Here is a 9,770-nt window from a genome sequence, read left to right on the forward strand (position 1 = left end):
ACGTTGGCTAATATCGCTTTGGCCAAAGCAATCCCAAAGGCCTAGTGCAAAATCATAACCTAAGGCATACACTGCAAGAATAGCTCACTGGGGACCAAGACTACAACAATTCACCCTACCTGTTTTCTTCAGAGCCCCAAGGTGAGGTCAAGATGGTATCTACACACCATGATAAGAGTTAGGGATTTCTTAGCTGTGCATGGTAGTGTACACCTTTAATCCCGGCACTCAGGAAGCAGAGGCAGGTGAATCTCTATGAGTTCAAGGCTAACCTGGTTTACAGGATAGCCAGAACTATGCAGAGAAACCCTGACTCAAAAAACAAACAACAAACAAAAAAGTTATTCATGTCTCAGTATATAGGATCTTGTCCCTTCACTTGTACTCATGATAAATTTGAAGTCATTCAGTGTCTACATTAGATTTTGGATAAAGTCACAGGTTGAGGTACAACCCCCTCAAAAAAAACGTATGTAGGAACTGGGGAGATGCCTCAGTCATAAAGCACTTGCTTTTCAAGCACAGGGGCCTGAGGCCAATCCACACTACCCAGTCTTTGTTTTATTTATTTATTTTTTTCAAAAATCCAGACATAGTGGTATGCTTTGCTCTGTGACCTCAGAGGTATGGAGGGAAAGACGGGTGGATCTCTGGGACTTGCTGGTCAGCCACACTAATCTGATCAATGAGTTCCAATGAGAGACCTTGTCCCAAGGAAAAGCAATCTGAGTGAGTGAGCCCAGCATTCTGTAAGAGGCCATGACCCTACTGCAGAAACTGAGGAATGAGAGAGGGAAGACATCCAACATTGACCTCTGACCTCTGCAAGCACACTCTCATACATGTACACAACCCATACTCCCATGTATATACACAACACTGCTGTGTAACAAAACTTCTCCTGGGGAGGAGATGCAATGCACACATCTACCAGCCCCAGACAGGGATCCCACAACAGACCAAAGTACAGATACCACCAGAGACCAACTTGGCAAACCAATGGGTTTTATTGTAGTTACTGATAGGAGTATGGGTAAGGGGTTACTTACAGGAACAGAAATGACTCAAACATAGCTACATCTCCAAGGCACACCTCAGCATGGGTGACAGCTCACAAAAGCTGGACTATATAGAGCATGCTACACAGCCTGCAGACAGCTCGACAGGTTGGAGAGTGTCCTTTCCAACCAACTCTGGTCTAAACTTCTTGCAGGCAGCCTGGCTGGTTTCTGATTCTCCCGGGCAGCTGTTCTGGCCTCAGAGTCTTTTTTTGCAGCTCAGCCTGTCTGAAACCTTTCACTCCTCTGAGACAGACTCTCGGATTTTACTCTTTACTCCAGCAGGCAATAGCCTAGTGAATCTAGTCAGCTTCAGGGACTTCCTGAAGCTGTTTTGAGTTGTTTGCCTTCCTGCCTAAGGAGTTTACCTGCAACATGAAATGTTTCAGAGGAAACTGTTATAACACACACACACAGGTGCCTGTATCACATGTGTACTAGCACACAGAACATACATATACAAATGATATATTCAAGTTCCAGTTCCCCTACACCTCAGAATGAGGATCTTTAGAAATAGGATAATTGCAGATATAACTCGATGAATTAATATGTGGTCATATATTGTGGTAGGATGGGCCTTTAACTCAGGGTTTCTTATTGTGATTTCATCATAAGAAGAAGACCGTGACTCAGTACGTGGAGAACACTGCTAAAAGCAGAGACAGAGACTGCGCGCTACCACAAGCCAAGGCACAAACCAGAAGATGGAAAAGGAAAGACCCTGGGGAGTGATACCACATCGATGTCAATATCTTCTGATTGGAGTTATTACCTTTTAGAATTCTGAGACAAAATCCATGTGCGGTGTTGCTTCTGTGGAAGAAGCTGATAGAGATGCTGGATATCTGTAACTATCAACTTCATCTGAAGAGGCATAAAGAGTCTTTGCCTGGGAGTCAAGAGTTGCATTGGTTATTTTTCTCTTGCTGAAATTAAACTGTTGTGACCATGGGAATTCATAGAAGGGAAGCCTTATTTGGGCTTACGGTTCCGGGGGTGAGGTTCTGTCAGGCCAGGGATGCTGCAGGCATGGCAGCAGAAGCAGCAGGCTGAGCTCAGTTCTAAACCATGAGTGAGAATATAAACTAGGAATGACAGGTGACTTTTGAAATCCCAGTGACATACTTCCTTCAGGAAGACCACACCTCCTACATCAGTGTTTTTCACCCTTCCTAAGGCTGTGACCCTTTAATGCAGTTCCTCACAACGTTGTGGTGACCCCCCAACTATAAAATTTTCTTCATTGCTACTTTATAACTCCAGTTTTGCTACTGTTATAAATCATCATGTAAATATCTGAGTTTTCAGACGGTCTTAGGTGACCCTTATGAAAGGGCTCGACACCCCCAAAGTGGGCATGGCCCACAGGTTGAGAACCACTGTCCTTTTTTTTTTTTTTTTTTTTTTTTTTTTTTTTGTAATGTGCCCTAGACATGAAACGGCTTTGGCCACCAAGCCAGGCATCAAACTAGGATGAACAAAGGACTGTCATCCCCTCTGCCCCTGACTGATTTAAGAACACCACCAACAACAAGGTGCTGCCTCTTTTTCCCATTGCCAGGGGTGGAGAACCACTGTCCTAAATCTACCTAAACAGTACCAGCAACTAGGGACCATGGATTCAAACATCTGAAATTATGGGAATCAGTCTCATTTTAACCACCACAGGGATCTAGTCCCAAACTGGACATCCATCTTTCCAGCTTTTGAGAGGTGGAAACCGGAAGATCTTAAGTTCAGGGCTCTGTCTTAACTTTCCCCTATATAAGTAAAACAGAACAGTCTAGGTCAGTTTTACCTTGAGTTTCTTTTCTGCTTAGCCATAAGGTCAGTGTACATCCCCAAGTTTCCAAAGTAAGGACTGTCTGGTCCATGATAAAATACTGGCAGTGATTTTTTTTTACATGGGCGGATAGGCAAATGATTAAATAATAATGTTTACAGTTAATCATGATGATCTTAAGTGTATAAAAAGTGAGACCAATTTTATGTCTCTGTAGTATGATATGCAAATGTGCAGCATTCTGAGGAGGGTAGATTGAAATAGAACTATGGGTAAATAATAGAACAGTTGGCATATGTAGCTGGAAAAAGCCATGAGCTTGGTATGGGAAAGACTGACGTTTGTGTAAACACTGAACTACATATTCTATAAAAAAATCTGAATCAGAAATACTAGAATTCTGCAGCTAAGATGCCCATGAGAATGCACACTGTGAGGGTCCACAGGGAGATCAGGAGGCAGTTTATGGAGACACAAGCAAGGCACACCAGCTTTACACAGCCCAGGAGAGGCAAGAGTCCTGTCACTCTTTGGAGGTATTTTCTGATTCAACAAGTATGGGCTCTGCACAGATGTCACAAACCCTTACCTATGTTACTCACTCTCTTAGTTATGATTATATTGCTGTGAGGAGGGAGACACAGAACCATGGCAATTTTTATAAAGGAAAACATTTCATTGGGGCTGGCTTACAGTTTCAGAGGCTTAGTCCACTATCATCATGGCAGAAGCATGGTGGCAGGCAGGCAGACATGGTGCTGAAGAAGGGGCTGAGAGTTGGCAAGCAGCAGACAGAGAATGAGACAAGGCCACACCTAGTCCAACAAGACCACACCTCCTAATTGTGCCACTCCTTATGGACTTCTGGGGACCATTTTTACTCAAACCAACACATTCCATTCTCTGGCCCCCACAGGCTTATAGCTGTATCACGATGCAAAATGTATTTCGTCCGACTTCAAAAGTCCCCATAGCCTATAACAGTCTCAAACTTGTTTAAAAGTACAAAGTCAAAGGTCTCTTCTGAGACTCATGTAGTCTCTTAACTGTAATCCCTTGTAAAATCAAAATGAAAAAGCAGACCACGAACTTCCAGCATACAATGGCATGGGATATACATTACTGTTCCAAAGGGGAGGAAAGGGAGCCACAAGGAAATCCTGGACCAAAGCAAGACTGAAAACCAGCTGGGCAAACGCCAGCCTCTGCATCTCCATGTCCGATCTCAAAAAGCTCTCTTCAGATCTCCAACTCCTTTCAGCTTTGTTGACCACAACAAACTTCCTTTTCTTGGGCTGGTTCTACTCCCTGTTAGCAGTGCCTCAGCAGGTATCCCGTGGCTCTGGTATCTCCAACATCTTGGGATCTCCAAAGTAATCCAGGCTTCACCTTCAGAACTTGGCACAATGGCCTCTCTGGACCTCCATGCAGAGACGCTCCTGACACATACCTGGCCTCGGTAACTTCTTCCATGGAGGAAGATTCCATAACTCCTTTCTTCTGTCTTTGATCCTAATGCCAGAACCACACAGTCGAACCTACCAAGTTCTGCTGTTTGCTGGGGCTGAAACATGGCCCCTTCATGCAACTACATCTTCACCATCTTTCAGCTTTGAAGGGTTTCTTTCCTTCACTGCCTGAGTTTAGCTGTCCTGGAATTCACTCTGTATACCTACCTGGCTGGCCTCAAACTCAGAGATCCACCTGCCTCTGACTTCAGAGTGCTGGGATTAAAGGTGTCCATCTCCATGCTTGGTCCTAAGTTTTTCTTTAATTTCTTTTCATTTCTGTTTAATTTCTTTTCTCACATTGGAAGCTTAGCTAGCTAGGTAGGGTCTTGCCCCGAGGTCACCACTTCCTTTATCCAACATTGTAACATTGTAACATTTATGTAACATTATAACATGGGCTTTTTCTTTAATCTGTTTATTTGCTTGAACACAGGACTTAGCACCATTCCACTTCCTGAGACCCCTTTTTTCCTCAAAATTGTAGATTTTGTATTTTTCCTCCTTCAGCTTGCTCCTTTTCATTATAAATCTACATAAGTGTAACCACTAATAACTACACAACAAAGTTGGTATTAGATTGCTGTGAGATTTCTCTGCCAGAGCAATTAATCCAAACTCTTCAATTTAACTTCAGGCAGATTTTTTTGGGGGGTTGGGGGGACAAGGGCAAAAAGCAGCTACATTCTTCACCAAAATATAAGAAGAACAATCTCTAGGCCATATGCTAACATTTTTTGTTTGTTTGTTTGTTTTCAAGACAGGGTTTCTCAGTGTAGCCCAGGCTGTCCTGGAAGTCTAGACCTGGCTGGCCTCGAACTCAGAAATCCGCCTGCCTCTGCCTCCCAAGTGCTGGGATTAAAGGCGTGCACCACCACCACCTGGCTAACATTTTTCTCCTTTGAAACCTCTTGAGCCAGACCCCCACAGTTCAAATCACCCTCAGCACCACTGTCTTCCATATTTCTACTAGGATGGCCCATTAAACCTGGCCTAAAGTGTTCATCTGCTTTTCTAATCCAAAATTCCAAAGTCCCCATTCCTGCAAACAAAAGCATAGTCTAGTCTATCACAGCAAAGTACCATTCCTGGTACCAAGTTCTGTCTTAGGGTTTTATTGTTGTGAAGACATACCATGACCACAGCATCTCTTATAAAGGAAAACATTTAACTGAGGCTGGCTTACACTTCAGAGGTTTAGTCCATTACCATCTTGGAAAGAAGCATGGTGGCATGTAGGCAGACATGGTGCTGGAGAAGAAGTTGAGAGTTCCACATCTGGATCCAAAGGCAGCAGGAAGAGATCAAGACATGCCTCCTACATCAAAGCCACACCTACTCCAACAAGGCAGCACCTCCTAACAGTGACACTCCCTGTGGGCCTATGAGGACATTTTTATTCAAACTACCATAGCCACCATTTTGTCAGGACATGTTAAACTTCCATGATGCAAAGGTAGGTCTTAAAACACAAACCTTACTCAAGAAGCACATGGGAACAGTTTCAAGGGAACGCAGAAATATGTTCTTGTTTTTATACTAGATATAAAAGGAGGTCACTTTTCACCGATAGTGTCTGGCAGATGGATCCAGGAAGGCCAAGGGTCTCACACTACCCTTAGTTCTAGATGACACCAGGGATTCATCTATAAGGCTTGCACTGGATGTCTGCCTGTTCCTATAGAAACAAATGCTTTGGTGAGACGCCCCGTCCATTGCCTCTGAGCATTAGAAGTGTTCTATGTGATGAGCTGTAATCTTCCTCTTGGAACGTAGGGTCTTTGACTCTCAAGCCATCAACTGCTCTGGTCCCAGCTTTTGTATAGGACAAGTAGTTTTATTCATGTTCATCACAGGAAAGAGCAGAACCCATGAAGGTTAACTGGTAGAGAAAACATGCCCGATCATCATCCAACTCAGGAACTTCCCAATGAGCTGCTCTGTTTTGTACATATTCTGAAAAAAAACCAAAAGTCTCCCACCGCTTCCTTCCCATAGCACAGGCATCTCTTCTAGAGCATGTGTGTGGGTCAGCTTTCCATGGCGGTGACAAACACCTGGGATAAATCAAGTTATTAAAAGAAAAGGCTTTTGGTGACTCACGGGGATGGAGGCTGCAGTCGATAAGTGGGCAGCCAATGGTGACTACTTTAGGACCCTCGCTGGAGTCGGGAGAATCTGTCATTGGAGGGAGCCTATGGCAGAGCTGTTTTTCTCTTCATGGTCAGGAACCACAAGAAGAAAGATCAGTGTCCCACAAACAAACCCTTCCACAGGTGGCACTCCACTGGTCCCACTCCTTATATATAGTTCCTGTCATCTCAACACCACCTGTCTGGAGACTGTACCTTTAACACAAGGGTTTTTGAGTGATTTTGACGGTCCAATGTGTAGCATCGTGGTTAATATCTGTCCAACCCACAGCCTGTGGCTGCATGGATGACAATGAATATGGCCCAACAAAGAAACCTTTAACCTATTTAAACATTGCACAAGCAATGTTTTGCCTTTTTAAAAATCTCTATTGTAAGAGTCTTGAACACAAACATTGTGGACGACAATGACAATGGTGGGTCACATGGTGTCAAAGGTTGACCATACTTGGCTATGCTGGCCTCCCCAAGCCCCAATAATCCTAGGGCAAAGCCTGGTTGTCAAACTTACCTGGATGGCTTCTGTCCAAGGTTAGCCCTGACTTAGTGAGCTGAATTACCACCCATTAGCCTTACCCTGCTAATAGGCACACAAATCTTTTTTTCTCTCTAGTCTAAGTATTGCCGATTCCCTCTGCTGCTCCCTAAGGCCCGACCTCTAAATCACCACTAACCACTGCTGGGACCTCCTGAAGTGTCTTCATACTTATCCACGGACCATCCACACAGCAGTCTAGATACGCTTCTGTCGATTGCCGTTCACTCGGGTTTTATCCCCTTTATCAATATAACAGGCCGTTTGTTTGTTAGCTTGTGTTTTGTTGTTTCAGTTTGGTTTTTTTGTTGTTATTGTCTATGTAGCCCTGGCTGACCTGAAACTTGCTGTGTAGATTAGGCTGGCCTTGAACTCACACAGATCTGTCAGCTGAGATTAAAGGTGTGTACCACCACACCTGGCTACAATAGGTAATTTGTTTTTGTTTTTGAGACAAGGCTTCTCTGTGCAGCCTTGGCTGTCCTGGAGTTCATTCTGTAGACCAGGCTGTCCTCTAACTCAGAGAAATCCCCCTGCCTCTACCTCCTGAGTGCTGGGATTAGGATTAAAGGCATGTACCTCCAGGACTGGCTAAAGTGGATAATTTTTTGTTTGTTTGTTTGTTTGTTTGTTTTTTCAAGACAGGATTTTTCTGTGTAGCCCTGGGTATCCTGGAACTCACTCTGTAGACCAGGCTGGCCTCGAACTCAGAAATCTGCCTGCCTCTGCTTCCCAAGAGCTGGGATTAAAGGCATGCACCACCACCGGTCCGGCTTAAAGTGGATAATTTAAAGCTAATGTTTTAACTCTCTGATATTGGCATGGCTTGTTCCCTTCTCTAGAACCACCCCCCCCCCTCCAGCCCCTTAGCCACAGGGTTCTCTACAGCAATGAGCCCAGGTGAGATGCTGTCTATAGGTTTGCCTAGTCTTCCTTTGTAGATGCTGTCTTCTCTAACTAGAATATAAACTCAAGAGAGGAACTTCCCTCAGTTTACACACACACACACACACACACACACACACACACACACAAGTACTCACAGGAGTCTACACAGATGTACTTAGAACAGATGTACTTAGATGCATAACACACACACACAAGTACACACAGGCATCCATACAGATGTACCTGGGTACATGTGCATAACACAGACATTGGTGTTTTGTTTTTTTTTTTAAGTTTTATGTACATGCATACATTGTAGCTGTCTTCAGAAACACCAGAAGAGGGCATCAGATCCTATTATAGATGCTTGTTAACCATCATGTGGTTGCTGGGAATTGAACTCAGGACTTTTGGAAGAGCAGTCAGTGCTCTTAACCACTGAGCCATCTCTCCAGCCCCTGACATTGGTGTTCTTGAGATGGGCCCTAAGGACCCATCTGGTCAAGATAGCTTCAAATTCAAGATCCTATTCTCTTGACTCCTAAGTAGCTGGGATGACCCAACACACACACACACATACACACACACACACACCACATATATACACACACCACACCACATACACACTACATACATACATACACATACCACATACACACACATACTACATACACACACCCCAAATACATAGCTTCATAGCTATTGAAACTGTAGAACATATAAGATTCCCTGATATACAGTCACCACCAGTTGGATATTTGTTGGCTCCATGAATGATAAAATCTAGGCATACTAGTTAACTTGACATGACCATAACAAAAACCACAGACCAGGGGGATTTAAACAACAGAAACATATTTTCTTTACAGTTCTAGGAGCTAGAAAGTACAAGGTCTAAGTCTGGTGGGTTTGGCTCTTATGTTTGGGGGCTCCCTTTCTGGCTTACCGATGGACATTTTCTCACTGTGCACACAAGGCACTTACTTAGCAAGTGTGCTCAGAGAGGGAAAGGCATCCGAGATGGCCAGTTTATGAGGGGGAGATAAAGAACAGCTCCATAAGTCTTAACATACAGTCCCTTGGCCTGTTACTTTGGGCCTAATGTGGCCTCATGATGGCTATGTGCGGTGACAGAGGAAGGTTTACTTCAAATGGCAGCCAAGAAATGGAGAAGGGGGTTGGATAACACCCCTATCCACCCACCATGGCCTAACTTTCTAGGTCACCTTCTAGCAGAGCCTACCTCCTAAAGGTTCCCAGGGCAGGAGACCAAGCCTTTATCAACTGGGCCTCCAGAGAGCATTCAACCCCCAGACTGCCTGCCAGTGCCTCAGCTATGACTCAGGAGAGACACAACTCCCCCAGCAGGTGTGATACTGTAGACCGATGGCTCAAACCACATGGGGATGAGGAAAGTGTGGCCCTGATGCTGAGGTGATACTCTGTCTGCTCACCTCCAAGAGAGCCTCAAGTCAGGGCTACCGATCACACGTTAGGACCAGACTCCATGAGGAGAGATCACCCAGACCCAGTTCCCTATCCTGCGTGGTCTCACCTCCAAGTATCAAGATCAAAGGCTTCCCTTCCAATCAGGGGTCATCTCTGCAGAGAGCCATCCCTGACCTGTCGACCCAAGCTCACCCAGTGTGCGGCCAGGCTGTGCGCCTCAGATGCTGACAATAGGCTGGCAGGTCAGGCTGACTCTTCATGCAACATTAGCGGAAAATTAAGTGCTGGCAATGTGTGTGGGACGGACTCCAAGGTGACAAGGGTTCCGAAGGTGCGTGGGAGAAACCGACAAGGAAGCTGTGGGAGTCAAGTCATGTCTACAAGGATGTGTGG

General features: G+C 44.8%; 1 non-coding gene across 1 annotated transcript; it reads right to left on the reverse strand.

Annotated features, from left to right (window-relative positions):
- Positions 1–2,479: 2,479 nt before the first annotated feature.
- On the reverse strand, positions 2,480–2,627 carry LOC127669076 (small nucleolar RNA SNORA48). Its single transcript, XR_007974283.1, has one exon. It is a non-coding gene; the product is annotated as a small nucleolar RNA SNORA48 (small nucleolar RNA).
- Positions 2,628–9,770: the final 7,143 nt, after the last annotated feature.

Source organism: Apodemus sylvaticus, chromosome 18, assembly GCF_947179515.1.
Source record: "Apodemus sylvaticus chromosome 18, mApoSyl1.1, whole genome shotgun sequence".
Lineage (NCBI taxonomy): Eukaryota > Metazoa > Chordata > Mammalia > Rodentia > Muridae > Apodemus > Apodemus sylvaticus.